The sequence below is a fragment of the Poeciliopsis prolifica genome, unplaced genomic scaffold, assembly GCF_027474105.1.
Source record: "Poeciliopsis prolifica strain line A6 unplaced genomic scaffold, Auburn_PproV2 SCAFFOLD127, whole genome shotgun sequence".
Lineage (NCBI taxonomy): Eukaryota > Metazoa > Chordata > Actinopteri > Cyprinodontiformes > Poeciliidae > Poeciliopsis > Poeciliopsis prolifica.
This window is the reverse complement of record NW_026562502.1, coordinates 77,501-101,525: the sequence shown is the minus strand read 5'-3', so window position 1 is coordinate 101,525 and position 24,025 is coordinate 77,501. Positions and strand designations below refer to the sequence as shown.

The window sequence follows — 24,025 nt, the reverse complement described above, 5'->3', positions numbered from 1 at the left end:
TCCAACCACCATCCAAACATCATCCATCCACCATCCAAACATCATCCATCCACCATCCAACCACCATCCAACCACCATCCACCACCATCCATCCACCATCCAACCATCATCCAACCACATCCAACCACCATCCAACCACCATCCAACCATCCAACCACCATCCAACCACCATCCAACCACCATCCATCCACCATCCAACCATCATCCAACCACCATCCAACCACCATCCAACTCCAACCACCATCCAACCATCATCCAACCACCATCCAAACATCCAACCATCATCCAACCATCATCCAACCATCCAACCACCATCCAACCACCATCCAAACATCATCCATCCACCATCCAACCACCATCCAACCACCATCCAAACATCATCCATCCACCATCCAAACATCATCCATCCACCATCCAACCACCATCCAACCACCATCCAACCATCATCCAACCATCCAACCACCATCCAACCACCATCCAAACATCATCCACCACCATCCAAACATCATCCATCCACCATCCAACCACCATCCAACCACCATCCAACCATCATCCAACCATCCAACCACCATCCAACCACCATCCAAACATCATCCATCCACCATCCAAACATCATCCATCCACCATCCAACCACCATCCAACCACCATCCAACCACCATCCAACCACCATCCAACCACCATCCAACCATCCAACCATCCAACCACCATCCAACCACCACCAAACATCAACATCCACCATCCAACCACCATCCAACCACCATCCAAACATCATCCATCCACCATCCAAACATCATCCATCCACCATCCAACCACCATCCAACCACCATCCAACCATCATCCAACCATCCAACCACCATCCAACCACCATCCAAACATCATCCATCCACCATCCAAACGTCATCCACCACCATCCAACCACCATCCAACCACCAACCATCCAACCACCATCCAAACATCATCCAACCATCCAACCACCATCCAACCATCCAACCACCATCCATCCATCCATCCATCCATCCATCATCCAACCATCCAACCACCATCCAAACATCATCCAACCATCCAACCACCATCCAACCATCATCCAACCACCATCCAACCACCATCCAACCATCAACCACCATCCAACCACCATCCAAACATCATCCATCCACCATCCAACCACCATCCAAACATCATCCAACCATCCAACCACCATCCAACCATCCAACCAACATCCATCCATCCATCCATCCATCCATCATCCAACCATCCAACCACCATCCAGACATCATCCAACCATCCAACCACCATCCAACCATCATCCAACCACATCCAACCACATCCAACCATCCAACCACATCCAACCACCATCCAACATCATCCATCCACCATCCAACCACCATCCAACATCATCCATCCACCATCCAAACATCATCCATCCACCATCCAACCACCATCCAACCACCATCCAACCATCATCCAACCATCCAACCACCATCCAGCCACCATCCAACCACCATCCAACCATCATCCAACCACATCCAACCATCATCCAACCATCCAACCACCATCCAACCACCATCCAAACATCATCCATCCACCATCCAACCACCATCCAACCACCATCCAAACATCATCCATCCACCATCCAACATCATCCATCCACCATCCAACCACCATCCAGCCACCATCCAACCATCATCCAACCATCCAACCACCATCCAACCACCATCCAAACATCATCCATCCACCATCCAAACCATCCATCCACCATCCAACCACCATCCACCCACCATCCAACCATCATCCAACCATCCAACCACCATCCAACCACCATCCAACATCATCCATCCACCATCCAAACATCACCATCCACCATCCAACCACCATCCAACCACCATCCAACCACCATCCAACCACCATCCATCCACCATCCAACCACCATCCAACCATCCAACCACCATCCAACCACCATCCAAACCACCATCCATCCACCATCCCAACACCATCCAACCACCATCCAACCATCCAACCACCATCCAACCCAACCATCCAACCACCATCCAACCACCATCCAACCATCATCCAACCACCATCCCAACCACCATCCAACCACATCCAACCACCATCCAACCACCATCCAACCACCATCCAACCACCATCCATCCACCATCCAACCATCATCCAACCATCATCCAACCACCATCCAACCATCATCCAACCACCATCCATCATCCAACCATCCAACCACCATCCAACCATCATCCAACCACCATCCAAACATCATCCATCCACCCCAAACATCATCCATCCACCATCCAACCACCATCCAACCATCATCCAACCACCATCCAACCACCATCCAACCACCATCCAACCATCATCCAACCATCCAACCACCATCCACCACCATCCAACCACCACCCACCATCATCCAACCATCATCCAACCATCCAACCACCATCCACCACCATCCAACATCATCCAACACCATCCAACACCATCCAACCACCATCCAAACATCATCCATCCACCATCCAACATCATCCATCCACCATCCAACCACCATCCAACCACCATCCAACATCATCCATCCACCATCCAAACATCATCCAACCACCATCCAACCACCATCCAACCACCATCCAACCATCATCCAACCATCCAACCACCATCCAAACCACCATCCAACCATCATCCAACCACCATCCAAACACCATCCCATCCACCATCCAACCACCATCCAACCACCATCCAACCACCAGCCATCCACCATCCAACCATCATCCAACCACCATCCAACCACCATCCAACCACCATCCAACCAGCCAACCACCATCCAACCACCATCCAACCACCATCCATCCACCATCCAACCATCATCCAACACCATCCACCACCATCCAACCATCCAACCACCATCCAACATCATCCAAACCATCATCATCACCATCCAACCATCATCCAACCATCATCCAACCATCCAACCACCATCCAACCACCATCCAACATCACCCATCCACCATCCAACCACCATCCAACCACCATCCAAACATCATCCATCCACCATCCAAACATCATCCATCCACCATCCAACCACCATCCAACCACCATCCAACATCATCCAACCATCAACCACCATCCAACCACCATCCAAACATCATCCATCCCACCATCCAAACATCATCCCCACCATCCAACCACCATCCAACCACCATCCAACCATCATCCAACCATCCAACCACCATCCAACCACCATCCAACCACCATCCAACCACCATCCAACCATCATCCAACCATCCAACCACCATCCAACCACCATCCAACCACCATCCAACCATCATCCAACCATCATCCAACCATCATCCAACCATCCAACCACCATCCAACCACCATCCAAACATCATCCATCCACCATCCAACACCATCCAACCACCATCCAACCATCCATCCACCATCCAACATCATCCATCCACCATCCAACCATCATCCAACCACCATCCAAACATCATCCATCCACCATCCAAACATCATCCATCCACCATCCAAACATCCAACCACCATCCAACCATCATCCAACCATCCAACCACCATCCAACCACCATCCAAACATCATCCCCACCATCCAAACATCATCCATCCACCATCCAACCACATCCAACCACCATCCAACCACCATCCATCCAACCATCCAACCATCATCCAACCACCATCCAACCACCATCCAACACCATCCAACCATCCAACCACCATCCAACCACCATCCAACACCATCCATCCACCATCCAACCATCATCCAACCACCATCCAACCACCATCCAACCATCCAACCACCATCCAACCATCATCCAACCATCATCCAACCACCATCCAACCATCATCCAACCATCATCCAACCATCCAACCACCATCCAACCACCATCCAACATCATCCATCCACCACCAACCACCATCCAACCACCATCCAAACATCATCCATCCACCATCCAAACATCATCCATCCACCATCCAACCACCACCAACCACCATCCAACCACATCCAACCATCCAACCACCATCCAACCACCATCCAAACATCATCCATCCACCATCCAACCATCATCCAACACCATCCAACACCATCCAACCACCATCCAACCATCATCCAACCATCCAACCACCATCCAACCACCATCCACCATCCATCCACCATCCAAACATCATCCATCCACCATCCAACCACCATCCAACCACCATCCAACCACCATCCAACCACCATCCAACCACCATCCAACCATCATCCAACCATCCAACCACCATCCAACCACATCCAAACATCATCCATCCACCATCCAACACCATCCAACCACCATCCAAACATCATCCATCCACCATCCAAACATCATCCATCCAATCCACCCCATCCAACCACCATCCAACCATCATCCAACCATCCAACCACCATCCAACCACCATCCAAACATCATCCATCCACCATCCAAACATCCAACCACCATCCAACCACCATCCAACCACCATCCAACCATCCAACCACCATCCAAACATCATCCAACCATCCAACCACCATCCAACCATCCAACCACCATCCATCCATCCATCCATCCATCCATCATCCAACCATCCAACCACCATCCAAACATCTCCACATCCAACCACCATCCAACCATCACCCAACCACCATCCAACCACCATCCAACCATCCAACCACCATCCAAACCACCATCCAAAATCATCATCCATCCACCATCCAACCACCATCCAAACATCATCCAACCATCCAACCACATCCAACCATCCAACCAACATCCATCCATCCATCCATCCATCCATCATCCAACCATCCAACCACCATCAACATCATCCAACCATCCAACCACCATCCAACCATCATCCAACCACCATCCAACCACCATCCAACCATCCAACCACCATCCAACCACCATCCAAACATCATCCATCCACCATCCACCACCATCCAACATCATCCATCCACCATCAAACATCATCCATCCACCCATCCAACCACCATCCAACCACCATCCAACCACATCCAACCATCCAACCACCATCCCACCACCATCCAACACCATCCAACTATCATCCAACCCATCCATCCACCATCATCCAACCATCAAACCACCATCCAACCACCATCCAACATCCATCCACCATCCAACCACCATCCAACCACCATCCAACATCATCCATCCACCATCCAAACATCATCCACCACCACCATCCAACCACCATCCATCCCATCCACCATCCAACCACCATCCAACATCCCAACCACCATCCAACCAACCACCATCCATCCACCAACCATCCACCATCCAACCACCATCCAACCACCATCCACCATCCAACCACCATCCAACCACCATCCAACCACCCCACCATCCCCACCATCCAACCACCATCCACCACCCCAACCATCCCACCACATCATCCAACCACCATCCAACCACCATCCAACCACCATCCAACCACCATCCAACCACCATCCATCCACCATCCAACCATCATCCAACCATCATCCAACCACCATCCAACCATCATCCAACCACCATCCATCATCCAACCATCCAACCACCATCCAACCATCATCCAACCACCATCCAAACATCATCCATCCACCATCCAAACATCCAACCATCATCCAACCACCATCCAACCATCATCCAACCACCATCCAACCACCATCCAACCACCATCCAACCATCATCCAACCATCCAACCACCATCCAACCACCATCCAACCACCATCCAACCATCATCCAACCATCATCCAACCATCCAACCACCATCCAACCACCATCCAAACATCATCCATCCACCATCCAACCACCATCCAACCACCATCCAAACATCATCCATCCACCATCCAAACATCATCCATCCACCATCCAACCACCATCCAACCACCATCCAAACATCATCCATCCACCATCCAAACATCATCCATCCACCATCCAACCACCATCCAACCACCATCCAACCATCATCCAACCATCCAACCACCATCCAACCACCATCCAAACATCCATCCACCATCCAAACATCATCCATCCACCATCCAACCACCATCCAACCACCATCCAACCACCATCCATCCACCATCCAACCATCATCCAACCACCATCCAACCACCATCCAACCACCATCCAACCATCCAACCACCATCCAACCACCATCCAACCACCATCCATCCACCATCCAAACCATCATCCAACCACCATCCAACCACCATCCAACCATCCAACACCATCCAACCATCATCCAACCATCATCCAACCACCATCCACCCATCATCCAACCATCATCCAACCATCCAACCACCATCCAACCACCATCCAAACATCATCCATCCACCATCCAACCACCATCCAACCACCATCCAACATCATCCATCCACCATCCAAACATCATCCATCCACCACCCAACCACCATCCAACCACCATCCAACCATCATCCAACCATCCAACCACCATCCAACCACCATCCAAACATCATCCACCACCATCCAAACATCATCCATCCACCATCCAACCACCATCCAACCACCATCCAACCACCATCCATCCACCATCCAACCACCATCCAACCACCATCCAACCATCCAACCACCATCCAACCACCATCCAACCACCATCCAACCACCATCCAACCATCATCCAACCATCATCCAACCATCCAACCACCATCCAACCACCATCCAAACATCATCCATCCACCATCCAACCACCATCCAACCACCATCCAAACATCATCCATCCACCATCCAAACATCATCCATCACCACCCAACCACCATCCAACCACCATCCAACCATCATCCAACCATCCAACCACCATCCAACCACCATCCAAACATCATCCATCCACCATCCAAACATCATCCATCCACCATCCAACCACCATCCAACCACCATCCAACCATCATCCAACCATCCAACCACCATCCAACCACCATCCAAACATCATCCATCCACCATCCAAACATCATCCATCCACCATCCAACCACCATCCAACCACCATCCAACCACCATCCATCCACCATCCAACCACATCCAACCATCCAACCACCATCCAACCACCATCCAACCACCATCCATCCACCATCCAACCACCATCCAACCACCATCCAACCATCATCCAACCACCATCCAACCACCATCCAACCACATCCAACCACCATCCAACCACCATCCAACCACCATCCAACCACCATCCATCCACCATCCAACCATCATCCAACCATCATCCAACCACCATCCAACCATCATCCAACCACCATCCATCATCCAACCATCCAACCACCATCCAACCATCATCCAACCACCATCCAAACATCATCCATCCACCATCCAAACATCATCCATCCACCATCCAACCACCATCCAACCATCATCCAACCACCATCCAACCACCATCCAACCACCATCCAACCATCATCCAACCATCCAACCACCATCCAACCACCATCCCCACCATCCAACCATCATCCAACCATCATCCAACCATCCAACCACCATCCAACCACCATCCAAACATCATCCATCCACCATCCAAACATCATCCATCCACCATCCAACCACCATCCAACCACCATCCAAACATCATCCATCCACCATCCAAACATCATCCATCCACCATCCAACCACCATCCAACCACCATCCAACCATCATCCAACCATCCAACCACCATCCCAACCACCATCCAAACATCATCCATCCACCATCCAAACATCATCCATCCCATCCAACCACCATCCAACCACCATCCAACCACCATCCATCCACCATCCAACCATCATCCAACCACCATCCAACCACCATCCAACCACCATCCAACCATCCAACCACCATCCAACCACCATCCAACCACCATCCATCCACCATCCAACCATCATCCAACCACCATCCAACCACCATCCAACCATCCAACCACCATCCAACCACCATCCAACCATCATCCAACCACCATCCAAACATCCAACCATCATCCAACCATCCAACCACCATCCAACCACCATCCAAACATCATCCATCCACCATCCAACCACCATCCAACCACCATCCAAACATCATCCATCCACCATCCAAACAATCCATCCAACCACCATCCAACCACCATCCAACCACCATCCAACCATCATCCAACCATCCAACCACCATCCAACCACCATCCAAACATCATCCATCCACCATCCAACATCATCCATCCACCATCCAACCACCATCCAACCACCATCCAACCACCATCCAACCACCATCCATCCACCATCCAACCACCATCCAACCATCCAACCACCATCCAACCACCATCCAACCACCATCCATCCACCATCCAACCACCATCCAACCACCATCCAACCACCATCCAACCATCCAACCACCATCCAACCACCATCCAACCACCATCCATCCACCATCCAACCATCATCCAACCACCATCCAACCACCATCCAACCACATCCAACCACCATCCAACCACCATCCAACCACCATCCAACCATCATCCAACCATCATCCAACCACCATCCAACCATCATCCAACCACCATCCATCATCCAACCATCCAACCACCATCCAACCATCATCCAACCACCATCCAAACATCATCCAACCACCATCCAAACATCATCCATCCACCATCCAACCACCATCCAACCATCATCCAACCACCATCCAACCACCATCCAACCCCATCCAACCATCATCCAACATCCAACCACCATCCAACCACCATCCAACCACCATCCAACCATCATCCAACCATCATCCAACCATCATCCAACCATCCAACCACCATCCAACCACATCCAAACATCATCCATCCACCATCCAACCACCATCCAACCACCATCCAAACATCATCCATCCACCATCCAAACATCATCCATCCACCATCCAACCACCATCCAACCACCATCCAACCATCATCCAACCATCCAACCACCATCCAACCACCATCCAAACATCATCCATCCACCATCCAAACATCATCCATCCACCATCCAACCACCATCCAACCACCATCCAACCACCATCCATCCACCATTCAACCATCATCCAACCACCATCCAACCACCATCCAACCACCATCCAACCATCCAACCACCATCCAACCACCATCCAACCACCATCCAACCACCATCCATCCACCATCCAACCATCATCCAACCACCATCCAACCACCATCCAACCATCATCCAACCATCATCCAACCACCATCCAACCATCATCCAACCATCCAACCACCATCCAACCATCCAACCATCATCCAACCATCATCCAACCACCATCCAACCACCATCCAACCATCATCCAACCATCCAACCACCATCCAACCATCCAACCATCATCCAACCATCATCCAACCACCATCCAACCATCCAACCACCATCCAACCACCATCCAACCATCATCCAACCACCATCCAACCATCATCCAACCACCATCCAACCATCATCCATCCACCATCCAACCATCATCCAACCACCATCCAACCACCATCCAACCATCATCCAACCACCATCCAACCATCATCCAACCACCATCCAACCATCATCCATCCATCCACCATCCAACCACCATCCAACCACCATCCATCCATCCAACCACCATCCAACCATCCAACCACCATCCAACCACCATCCAACCATCATCCAACCACCATCCAACCACCATCCAACCACCATCCAACCATCATCCAACCACCATCCAACCATCATCCAACCACCATCCAACCACCATCCAACCACCATCCAACCATCATCCATCCACCATCCAACCATCATCCAACCACCATCCAACCATCATCCAACCATCCAACCACCATCCAACCATCATCCAACCACCATCCAACCATCATCCAACCACCATCCAACCATCATCCATCCACCATCCAACCACCATCCAACCACCATCCATCCACCATCCATCCACCATCCAACCACCATCCAACCACCATCCAACCACCATCCAACCATCATCCAACCACCATCCAACCACCATCCAACCATCATCCAACCACCATCCAACCATCATCCAACCACCATCCAACCACCATCCAAACATCATCCATCCACCATCCAACCATCATCCAACCACCATCCAACCATCATCCAACCATCCAACCACCATCCAACCACCATCCAACCATCCAACCACCATCCAACCACCATCCAACCATCATCCAACCACCATCCAACCACCATCCATCCACCATCCAACCACCATCCAACCACCATCCAACCACCATCCAACCACCATCCAACCACCATCCAACCACCATCCAACCATCCAACCACCATCCAACCACCATCCAACCATCCAACCACCATCCATCCACCATCCAACCACCATCCAACCATCATCCAACCACCATCCAACCACCATCCAACCATCATCCAACCATCCAACCACCATCCAACCACCATCCAACCACCATCCAACCATCATCCAACCATCCAACCACCATCCAACCATCCAACCACCATCCATCCATCCATCCATCCATCCATCCATCCATCATCCATCCATCCATCCATCCACCATCCATCCATCCATCCATCCATCCATCCATCCATCCATCAATCCATCAAACTTTCACTGCCATAATCCTTTGCTCCAGTTTAGACCTTCTTGTTGTTGAACAGCTGAAAGCCCGGGTTTCATTAAAACATTCTGGCATGGCTGCCATCTTGGTGGAAAGCAGGTACTTAAAAATGGTCCAAAAGGGGCGGGGCCTGTAGTGGGAGGAGCAAAAAGTTCAGACGTCTTACAAAGTAAACGGAACATAAGTTCAAATATTTTACTATTTATTTAACAACACTGAAATTATTATGTTGTTTATTGATCTGAATCAAAAACTAAATGAATGAAACATTGAGATCATGTGAGCCTATAGAGGCCAACAGTGGTACTGCAACTATACATGTAATATTAAATTACCTGATCAATATTTTACATGTTCTTCTATCAGAAGACTGCAGCTCTCATAGCTAACTGCTAAAATCTGTTCTTTATCAAGTGTTTTTTACAGTTCCCTTAACTTTAGCTGCTGCGCTATAATATTAGAATTATTACTAGAAGAAAGAGTGTTTATAATTTCTTAAATGAGCATTTTTGTAAACTGATGCAGGTTCTTCACCGACACTTTGTGGAGACAAAAACAATTGAAACATTTACTGAAAGCCTGTAGAGCAGCTGAGAGATAAAAACCTGATGAGAACAGGTGCTAGGAGGAAAACAAGAGGGAAGGAATCAAACGGAGGGAATCCCCGCCGGTTAAACCTCCACCAGCTGCTGCCTATAATTATCCTGCCAACATCTCTATATTTATCCACCTTCATGCCGCAGACCTGGACAGATTATTGGCACCGATTTTCTGATTCTCTTCAGTTGTTGGTTTTACACACCAGCAGCAGATTCAGTAAGAAAAAGGAAAATTTATTCTACAGATCAATAAAAATTATGATTGTCCATAACTAATCATAATGTTACACTAACTTCACTAATTGCTTTATCTTTGCCATCAATAGAACAGATTTATAATTATTTAACTCTATAAGCATATAATCTCTTCAGGTTTAAAAACACCAAGAATTAATTTTGTGTAGGAAACGTTTTATGAATTATAATAATTACCTTTGTGCTGCAGAAATCGCCGGTTCAGTTAATCTTCATGTTGAATCTGTAAACCTGTCAGTTCAGCCTGAATCAAATCAACAGCCAAAAACTACAGACACATGAAGACTGACTGCAAAGTAACTGCACTTTAAAATGTTCTTACCTCAACACTTCTGATCTGATCTGATTTATTTACTCAACATTTTAACTGCTGCAGCAGAACCCTGTGCAGAACTTTTATTTTAATATGCAGAGAACAAAAACAAAGACCCAGAGGTTCAAACATCATAATTTAATTCTAGTTCAGCTACAGCACAGTCTAACAACTTCACTGGTTCATGCAGGACGCAACATCTACAGCAAAACCAGGCCCAGTTCCTGCAGGATCCACATCCCAGTGACCTCTGACCCCTGGTCAGCGAACACGAAGGAGCCTGTGGCCAGCTTATCGATCTTCCTACCACAATAAAACACTTCGTACCATTGTTACAAATTATTATATGAAAAACAAGCATTTTAAATTATCCTCGGCTCGTTCAAATGCACAAAAACATCCGTATCCATTTCCGGAAATGAAGCACCAATAAAATAAAAATAAAAATAACAACCTGTACACGTTAGCTTGTACCTCATTAAATCTTAAGCAGTAGAAAAAACAGCATTTTGGTTTTCAGGTGCATCTCATAACAAACACAGAATAAAAACAAAGTTAAATGTTTCATTTTCAGTTTGTGACCCTGTGAGACGCAGCGAAACAGAAAACAAACAGCAGAGGGCGCCATGGGGCCCCAATCATCAGGTACAGGGCGCCCCCTGAAGGCCAAAGGCCTCACAACACGTAGGGCCTGATAAAAGTGACTGACAGAATTAAACTGTAACAAAGCTTTACTTTTAGCCAAAACAAATAAATCTGAGATTTATTTTGAATTAAAAGGAAAAACGTTAAATCTGCAACAAAAACATAATTTTGCTTTCCAGAGGAACTATAATAATATCAGATATAAAACTATTATCAGGCATAAACAAAATGGGAAGATTCAACTGAAACAGACGCACTTCAAAGGATGAACTTATTATTCTCTACTTTTCAGTTGGATTTCAAAGATCAACATCATAAAAAATAACCTTCAGCTTTTTTATCCTTCATGAGTTTAAAAAACAAAATCCGTCATTGTGGTCAGTTCATTCCTAACCTGGATCATCCAAAGGGGATTTTCTGGTTTATTAAAGGAAACAAAAATAATGTCATCATAGTAATAAAATCAGATGTTGGAATGTTTAAGCAACGATCAAATATTCAAGCAGAATATTTCAGATTTAACCTGGTTGTGTTTTATATCCCACAGGAAGAATGTAACAAGATTCTTAAAGCAAACAGTGAACAGAGTCATGCTGCGTCCCACAGCGTGGAAACCAAAACCTGCAGGGCACCAGCCTGAAGGTGGCGCTGCAGCAACGATACAATCAGATAAATAAAGGTTCTGCTTCCTGTTGGGTCCACAGTGTTCAGAAAGCAGCTGGACAGACAAAAACATAAAGGGAAGTCTGACAAATAAGGCCCCTCTAAGAAATCAGAAATAAAATACTTTAAAAAAGGGGGAAATAATAAAAGAGGCACCAGGAAGTCGATATAAAACTGTAGTCTGTCTGTGATACGAAAACCGGACTGGTTGGATTTCTATAAAAACATGAGGAGGGAAAATCACATCATCCGAGAAGACGTTCCCGACGGGAAGTGGCCCAGATGCTGCTTCTGTCTGCGGCCACGCTTCGACTTGTTGCACCTCCTGCAGGACCGGAGAGGAAGTGCATGACAGCGAGCATGCGCAAAAAACTGAATTAATTCATTCAATAATTAATAATAAATTAATAAAGTGCAGCCAAAATAAACGATACTTCAGAAATGAATAAAACCCAAAAGGAATTTAAAGGTTGTAAAAATTTACTTCTGGATGTTCCAGAGCAATATATTCATTTTTAATATTTTTTCAAACAAAAACCTTTTTGTAAATTATATCTTTTATCTACATCAGTTGTTCTGTTCAAAGGAAAATGTGTCGGCCCCTGCTGGCTGAACCTGGCACTGCATCCACCGCTTGCTAATCCATGTTCTTACTTTAACTGTCCAGTTTCTCAGAAATGTTGACCTGATCTGTATTGAACGTGCAGCAGGTGTGCGTACCTGGGAAGCACATCACCACGGCAACGATGACTGCGATCTGGACGGCTCCGATGATGGCGGCGATGAGAACGTAGTGCAGCTTCTGGCCGCTGGGCACAACGTACAGGATGTTAAAGTCCAGCAGCTGGTCGCAGCGGGGGCCGCCGTATGCAGCATCACACCTACACACACACAGAGACACACACACACACACAGACACACACACACACAGAGACACACACACACACACAGAGACACACACACACACACACAGACACACACACACACAGAGACACACACACACACAGAGAAACACACACACACAGAGAGACACACACACACACACACACACAGAGAAACACACACACACAGAGAGACACACACACACAGACACACACACACACCACAGAGACACACACACAGACACACACACACACACACAAGCTGGTTACCATGGTTACTGAAACAGCCTCTAAAAATAATCATTGGAAAAGCTGAATGTATGAAATTAGTTGGAACAAGGAGAATCGGACCAGATGGGGGTTCTGGACCCCCTGATGGGGGTTCTGGACGGGTTGGGGGTTTTAGACCGGTTCTGGTCCTCCTGATGGGGGTTCTGGACCTCCAGATGGGGGTTCTGGACCCGCTGATGGGGGTTCTGGTCCTCCTGATGGGGGTTCTGGACCTCCAGATGGGGGTTCTGGTCGGGTAAACCCAGGATTCTCACCTGCAGGTTTGCTGGTTGTGTCTCATCTCACACTGGCCGTGTTCGCAGGTCGAGGCGTCGTCTGCAGGGCAGGGCAGAGCGCCGTCCAGGAAGCCGTTCCCCTCGTCAGGCTTGGACACCGCTGCATGAGTCAAGAGAAGAAGAAAGTTCTGATGTCTGATTGGCTGTCGCAGCAAACAGCGGCGGCGGCTCACCGTAGATGTCTGGTTTCCCCTTTGAGGCGTCGTCTTTCCTGTTTTATCTAAAAAGCAAAACAAAAATATTCTGGTTTTACAGAAAATAAAAAGCAAATCATCTTTGACTTTTAGCAGAGAAAAAACTGCTGACATCATAGATCATAGCAGAAAATAAATCAGGTTTTCGTCAGATTTTTGAAATGTCTCCCATGATTGTTGTTGATTCTTAAACATCTTCACAGACTGAAGATGTTTCTTCACGTTTATTTTGACACAAAACCGACTTTCTGTCTGTTTCCTGTTTTATTCAACTTTCCATTTATTTGCTGCCTGATTTTACAGGTTTTCTTCCTCTGACTTCAGTAAAATCCCAAAACTTTTCTTCCCTCAGGACATGATGATGATGATGATGATAATGATGATGATGATAATGATGATAATAATGATGATAATGATGATGATGATGATGATGATGATGATAATAATGATGATAATGATGATGATGATAATGATGATGATGATATAATGATGATGATAATAATGATGATGATAATGATAATAATGATGATGATAATGATGATAATGATGATGATGATAATGATGATGATGATGATGATAATGATGATGATGATAATGATGATAATAATGATGATAATGATGATGATGATGATAATAATGATGATGATGATAATGATGATGATGATGATAATGATGATGATAATAATGATGATGATAATGATAATAATGATATGATAATGATGATAATGATGATGATGATAATGATGATGATAATAATGATGATGATAATGATGATAATGATGATGATGATAATGATGATGATGATGATAATGATGATAATGATGATGATGATAATGATGATAATGATGATGATGATGATAATGATAATGATGATATAATGATGATGATGATGATAATGATGATTATAATGATGATAATGATAATAATGATATGATAATGATGAAGATGATAATAATGATGATAATGATAATAATGATAATGATAATAATAATGATGATAATTATGATAATGATGGTGATAATGATGATGATAATGATGATGATAATGATGATATAATAATGATAATGATTATGATGATAATGATGATGATGAAGATGATGATAATGATGATGATAATGATGATAATAATGATAATGATGATGGTTATGATGATGATGATAATGATGATGATAATAATGATAATGATGATGGTTATGATGATGATAATGATGATGATGATGAAGTGAAATCTCGATCAGCAGGAAGTTCAGAGTTTTCAGCTTCATGTCGTCATTCAATACAAATGAACTGAAAATGTTTTCACCGTTTCTTCCTCTCCCCCTGACCTTTAACCCTGTTCCATCGTGCCCCTCCTCTTCCTCTCTCAGTGTTTGGAGACGGTTACCTTGGCAACGGCCGACATGTTTGATGTCGATCTTGAGCTGTTTGAGGCAGGACGCCTCGCGGACGTGGCACGGCGTGTCGTAGGTCAGGCCGTCGCTGCCGCACACCGGGTTGTCGTTGTGTCCGTTGCACACGATGTTACACATGCAGCTGGAAAATGAGAAAAGTGTTTGAACAAGTCCAAGATGGCGGCCGAGGCGACTGAACGAGTCCAAGATGGCGGCCGAGGCGACTGAACGAGTCAGAGGAAACTCACAGCAAGTCCTCAGAGTCTTCGTCACATTCGGCTCCAAACCGGCAGTTTTTACATTTGGAGGCTTTTTTCCCTCGACCAGAACCTTCATCATCTGAAACCAGAACACTTCATCAGTTCATCTGCAGCACAAACAACCAGGAGATGAACACATGAATTACCTCCAACTCCAGATCCAGAACCTCCATCTGGCAAACACAGAGAAGACCTGATGTTATTCATCCATTCATCATTCATCCATTCATCCATCCATCCATCATTCATCCATCCATCACTCATTCATCCATTCATCATTCATCCATCCATCATTCATCCATTCATCCATTCATCATTCATCCATCGTTCATCCATTCATCCATCCATCATTCATCCATTCATCATTCATCCATTCATCATCCATTTATCCATCATTCATCCATTCATCATCCATTTATCCATCATTCATCCATTCATCATTCATCCATTCATCATTCATCCATTCATTATCCATTCATCCATTCATCATTCATCCATTCATCATCCATTTATCCATCATTCATCCATTCATCATTCATCCATCCATAATTCATCCATTCATCATTCATCCATTCATCATTCATCCATCCATAATTCATCCATTCATCATTCATCCATTCATCATTCATCCATTCATCATTCATCTGTTCATCATTCATCCATTCATCATTCATCCATCCATAATTCATCCATTCATCATTCATCCATTCATCATTCATCCATTCATCATTCATCCGTTCATCATTCATCCATCATTCATCCATTCATCCATCCATCATTCATCCATCCATAATTCATCCATTCATCATTCATCCATTCATCATTCATCCATCATTCATCCATTCATCCATCCATCGCTCATCCATCCATAATTCATCCATTCATCATTCATCCATTCATCATTCATCCATTCATCATTCATCCATTCATCATTCATCCATTCATGTTCCACATTTTGAATTTTATTCGTTGTAATTTTTCTGTAAAATTTCTTCTTTTTTCTGTTTCAGTTCAAAGACAGAAAAGTTTTTCTCATCAGAATGAAAACCATCAGATGATTTTATTTCAGCCGATTTGGCTAAAATAAAAGTTTTCCAAATGTAAAATGTTTTTTATTTCATGACAGTGAGAATCTGTGTGATGATGAATCGGAGTCGATTCTCTGACAGTGGAGACAAAACGACGGATTTGGCAGCAGGAAGTCGACGATCAGGTTTATGAATAATTTAGGAAGAATGTAATTTCAGGCAAACTTTCCGGTTTGAGATGTGGATGTGAGAGGGTGAGTGTTACCGTGGTCACAGGCTCCCTCCGCCACGATGCTGATGGCTCTCTGCTTCTTGCAGGCGGCTCTGCGGAGGAAACACTCGTTCTGGTACGTGTCTCCGTTGGAGCCGCACACGGGAACAAACTTCTTGTTGCACTGAAACAGAAACAAGAAGATTTCAGAACATTTGAATCACAGATGAAAACGTCCCAGGATGCTGTGGGGCTGATCCTTCGCTGCCAGCAGGGGGCGCTCTCTGTGCCGCCTTACGTGGAACTGACAGACACATTTGATGTCGGCGCCGTTCTCGCGGCAGGTTCCGCCGAAGCGACACGTTCCGGCGTCGCACACGCAGATCGCTCTTCTTATCCGACAAATCTGGAAAACACGAATCGTTCGTTACTCAGGGTCAGGATTAATAAAAAAATACATTTTTAACAAAGAAAATAAACATTGTAAAAATGGACTGAACTTATAGAGCTTTTCCAGTCATTTTGACCACTCAAAGCGCTTTACACTAGAGCCACATTCACCCATTCACACACATTCACACACCGATACGCAGACTGGTCGGCAATTTGGGGTTAAGTGCCTTGCCCAGAGGGAAATCGACATGTGGCAGGAAGCTGGAATTGAACCTTCAACCTTCCGATTGCAAGACGACAACTCTGCCACACAGCCACAGTCGCCCTTGTATTGTATTTCCTGAAATGCAACAACAGCAACTTTATTAACTTGTGGAAGCTCTGCTGCCCTCTGCTGGAGGTTATGGAAGTTCTCAAAATATTTCAACATTATTTTCATCTTTAAACATCAAAATGTAGTAAAAGTCAAAATCAGCTTGTTTCTATTGTTGCTTCATTTCCTTCAACATCATCAGGTTCTGGTCCTCTGACCTCATGGTGGCGCTGCAGCGGACACAACAGAAACACAGAAACACAAAAACACAAAAACACAGAAACAGAAACACAAAAACACAAAAACACAGAAACACAGAAACACAGAAACACAAAAACACAGAAACACAGAAACAGAAACACAAAAACACAAAAACACAGAAACACAAAAACACAAAAACACAAAAACACAAAAACACAAAAACACAGAAACACAAAAACACAGAAACACAAAAACACAAAAACACAAAAACACAGAAACACAGAAACACAGAAACACAAAAACACAAAAACACAAAAACACAGAAACACAGAAACACAGAAACACAAAAACACAAAAACAAAAACACAGAAACACAGAAACACAAACACAACACAACACAAAAAACACAAAACACAGAACACAGAAACACGAAACACAAAAACACAGAAACACAAAAACACAGAAACACAAAACACAACAAAACAAAAACAAACACAAAACACAGAACAGAAACAAAAACACAAAAAACACACACACTCTGATATCCAAGCTTTTAATTTCCTGATGGCAGCTGATTGGCTGCTGGCATTCAGGCCGGCCAATTAGAGGCTGTAGATAGGCGGTGACCTCAACTTCTCCTGTAATCAGTAAATACCACAAAGAGCTGAGCTAGCCACATCCACCTGCTAGCTCATCACACACACACACCACACACCAACACACACACACACACACACACACACACACACACACACACACACCACACACACACACACAGCAGCTGTGTTTTCAGACGAGAACTCAAACCGTTTCGTTGCTGATAAATCCTCCTCACATCTTCATCTTCATCTTCATCAAACTCGTCCCTGAAGCACAACTTCTACACGCTGCGCTGTTGCTACAGTAACCGCTGCCTCAGCAGTTTGTTTACAGACGGTTTCAGGTCTGCAGAGACGCAGCAGAGAGAAAAACCTCCAGATCGTCTCTCTTATCTCTTTTAAATTAATATTAACAACGTCATGGAATAAAGAACAGGGCTGAGAAAAGCTGTAGATTCAGCCTTTAACTAGGCCACTCTAAGCTGCTTGCTCCAGTCTCACGTTCATCCTGGATTTCACTCTTTCTTCCCGGAACTAGTTTCTGACTATAGAAAAGTTCACAGCTGGGTTTCCTCTGAGCGGACCTCGGCTCCCTGCAGCTCCTCCAGAGTCACCATCGCCCTCGGTGGTTCATCCTGCGTTCTGTTCAAAGCGTTTTGTTGTTTTAGGTTCTAACTTTAACCTGCTGCTGGTTCCTCAGAGCAGCTGGGTTTATGTGCTTTATGCTAAGCTAACAGCAGGATGCTGCTCTGATCAAACCTCCTGAATCTGATGAAACGTTTTGTGGATCCACCTGGAGAGGAAACTGATTCCTCCCGTCTGTCTGAGGATCATCAGGATCCCTGCAGGATCCAGGACGGTTCTGGATCCAACCCGGCTGCAGCTTGATGCTTTTTATTCAGGCCAGGAACCAAACAGGACCAGAACCAGCAGCACAAGAGTCCAGTGTTGGTTTGGACCGATCGGCTCACCACCAGTCACCTTGATGGATCCTGACCAGTCCAAACTGGGACTCATCCACAGAGCTCCTGGTTTAACAGGTTCTGATCACATTGATCAGATTATTCATGATTTTGAAACAGTCAATTAATTTATAGCCAATTAATCTTTAACTGGAGAATAAAGACTCTGAGCAGAACAACAATAAAGCAAACTCTGGAAAAATTAGTTTTAACTTCAATGGCTCAGTTTTAATAGTGTGATCAATAAATAATCAATCGATCAGTTTTACTCTGAACTGATGTTCAGTCAATAGAAACATTTTGATACTTTAGCTGCAGATTCATCCTTTGCTACAAATGAAGATTTTAATAATGAAAGGTTGTTTTCTGCATTTCAGCCAATAAAACATTTTTTTCACCTAAAAAATGTTTTAATGTGTTTCTTCAGGACTTTTAATCAATTTCTAATATTGTATAAAAAGTTGCTCATTTTTATCTGATTAATAATCGATAGTTTTAATCATGACTCCAAACGTCTTCACATCCTGATTCTGCCCGTTTTTTCAACATTAATAATAATAATAATATATAATAATAATAATAATAATATAATAATAATAATATAATAATCAGCCGACATGTTCGGGTTAGAAAAACTGTACAATCATTTTACAGATAATTATTTAAATAAATTTCTGCTTCACAAAAGTTACCCTTGCTGTTATTTTTGAGCTGTAAATTGTTTGATGATTAATGAAATTGTTTTAATTTTTTCACCTAAAAATGATCAATTAGTTTTCTTCACAAGAATTATTAATCTCAGATGTTTAAAGTTTCACTAAAATCTTTCTGTTTTCATTCTGAACTAAAGTTCAGATCTGAGGCCGAGTGGAGCATCTTGCCCATAGAGGATCTGTTCCAGCCTTCCTGTTTCCATTTAGATCAGAGAAAATCCATCAAAGTTCATCTGAAACTGAACTTAACTACAAATACTGGAATCGTTTTTCTCAGGTTCTGCTGATCCGTCTGAGTCAAACCAGAACAGAGAAACCATGTTCACTCCTCCAGAACCGCAGCAGGTCCAATCAGAACCAACAGTCTGAACTGAAAGGTCCAGAAAAGTTCCAGAAACAGAACTTCAGTCAAACTGTCTGCTGAGAAAAAAGGATCAAATTCAAAATGTTTCAGGATCTTTTGCTTCATCAAAACTCAAATAATCAGATCAAATATTTGGAGCATAAATTCAGGATCAACTGAACCTGAAAATAAAACATCAGATCAGATTCACTGCAGCTGGTTGTTCAGACTTTACACATATTTTATAAACCAGGAAACATCAGTTTTATTTTCCCATGAAGGATTTTATGATCATTTCTGAACCAATCAGAGATTTTAGATCAGATTTAAACCTGTTTCTGTTTCATCCAGTAAAACCTTCATGTTCTGATGTCTCCCAGCTTAAGATCCAGTTTAAGTTCTGATCTGACCCGGAGAATCTGGACCCGGATCCAGGTCCAAACTGAACGATTCAAAACAAAACTGGTTTCAGTATTTATCTGATTCATGAATAAATGATCCATGAACTGAACAAGAACTTCAACAGATAAAACTAAATATTTGAATAGAAACGAGAAATAAAACCTGACAACTAATTATGTTTACATTTTAAATATTTTCTCCTTTCAGACCTGAAAAAGATATTAAATTTAAATCTGACTTTAAATTATAAGAAGTTAAATGTCATATAAAGTGGGTTTAGATCTCGGATGGATCCTCCTGGGCCACCGTACATCTGGGCTCTGAGGAACTGATCCAGAACCAGAACCAGAACCGAAACTGGAACCAGAACCGGAATCGGAACCAGAACCAGAACCAGAACCAGAACCGGAACCGGAACTGGAACCAGAACCAGAACCGGAAATGTTTTCATCAGAAACGGATCAGGAAAAAATGCTTCACAACTTAATAACAGAAAATGATTGAATGATTGATTATTGATTCTTTAAAGGCTCGAAGATATTTTAAAAACTGGACTCTCTTCATTTCGCTGCTCTTTGGTTTCCTGGAGTTTATTAAAATGTTGGAATAAAATGCAGCTTACGGAGCTGAAATATTGAGACACAATGCTACAAGCTGCTAGCCTTGATGAAGCAGCCAATCCAGGAGCAGATTGACTTTCCTTGGATCTGATTGGCTGAAACAGCAGAGAGAAGAAAAACTGCAGTTTTGTTTCCACTTGTGTCATAATTCATATTGAAGTATATTTGGTGTTTGTGTCGTTATAACAGCTAGAAGAGTTTAGAGAGAATCTCAGTTCCTTTGAGCTGCTGATGGAGCGGCGGCCATTATTCATCCATTCATCCATTCATCCTTCACTCTGCACAGTTTCATACAGCCTGGAACATCAGACATAAATGTTTCACATTTATTCTTTAAATGTGACTCAAATACTCTGAGATTGAACATTTCCCAGCAATTGGAATGTTCAACCTGCAGCTGGTTCTGCAGAACCTCAGACGTTCTGCAGAACCTCAGACGTTTTGCAGAACCTCAGACGTTCTGCAGAACCTCAGACGTTTTGCAGAACGTCCCGCAGGTTCTGCAGTTTTTGAGGATCTGCAGTGAAACATGGAGCTCGGAGTCGACCAGAGGTCCAGATGGTACCGACCTCCTCTGGGCTTCAGAACGAAATGTTTGATGGATTCAGAGCGTCTGAGACGTTCATCACTGATTCATTCTGTAATGACTGGATCTCACAGTAAATCTGCAGGTTTCAGAGGGTTTGAGGCTGCAGCTGACTGACCCGGTCCGGTGTAACTCTGTACCCTCCGGTCTCACGGTCAGATCCAGCTGAGGTTCTGTTTGAGGTCAGCTGCCATAAATCTGAGCCGCGGTTTTGATGAATCTGTCAGAAACGCCCAGAACCTCCCAGCCTGTAATTAAACCCAAAATAGACCCGCCAGAACTCACACACACACACACACACACAACACACACACACACACACACACACACTCACACACACACACACACACACCACACACACACACACACACACACACACACCACACACACACCACACACACACACACACCCGCACACACACAGACACACACACACACACCACACACCCCGCACACATCTGTGGGTCTGATTGCATCACCACTCAGGTCTCTTTAACCTGCTGCTGACGTCACGAACCTCCTGTTATCCTTGAGCTGGTTTATCATCCTGCTCGGTCGTCATGACAACAGGGGATGACAGCACCTCAATCACGTGATCAGAGGGCAGAAACAATAAGGCTGCAGCCAGTGACCTCTGACCTGCAGCTTCAGGTGTGTGTGTGTGTGTGTCGGGCCTCACCTGGACACTCCGCGGCCTTCCCGGGGCCGCAGTCCGCGCTGCCGCCTCCGCTGCGGGGGAACGAGCCCCGCGCTGCGGGGAGACCCAGCAGAACCAGCAGGCAGCAGAACCAGGAGACCCGGCGCAGAGGAGCCATGATGGACGAGGGGTCGGGGGATGCAGCTGAATGGAGGTTGGAGGAAAAAATGGGAGAAATGGAAGGAATCTGGGTTTTCTGGCTCCTTCCTCTTCTAAACTGATCCGGAATGAGAGACACAGAGAGCAGCCCAAAAATCTAATCCTTAAATCCTCTTTGTGTCCATGCGTCCTGCTGGAACTCCTCTGGAGAAACAGAATCGCTTCCAGGAGAAACAGGCTGGAGCAGCCGGGAGGGAGGATCCTGCACAGCAGCCAGGGGAACAAAGCAGAGGCCCGGGGGCTGCACACACACACCGACCCCCACACCTCACAGCCCGGACACAGCCTCCATCCCCCAGCCCCCGCTGCAAAGCGCTCAAACCGGCGGGGACAAGAACCGAGCGGGGCGCCGCGGAACGACCGATCCAGTGGAGCTCCGGAGGGGCCGCAGCTGCAGCATCCAGGCCGAGCAGGAGCGACTGTG

General features: G+C 45.3%; 1 pseudogene; it reads right to left on the bottom strand.

Annotated features, from left to right (window-relative positions):
• Window positions 1-11,898: 11,898 nt before the first annotated feature.
• On the bottom strand, window positions 11,899-23,563 carry LOC129355238 (tomoregulin-1-like; annotated as a pseudogene).
• Window positions 23,564-24,025: the final 462 nt, after the last annotated feature.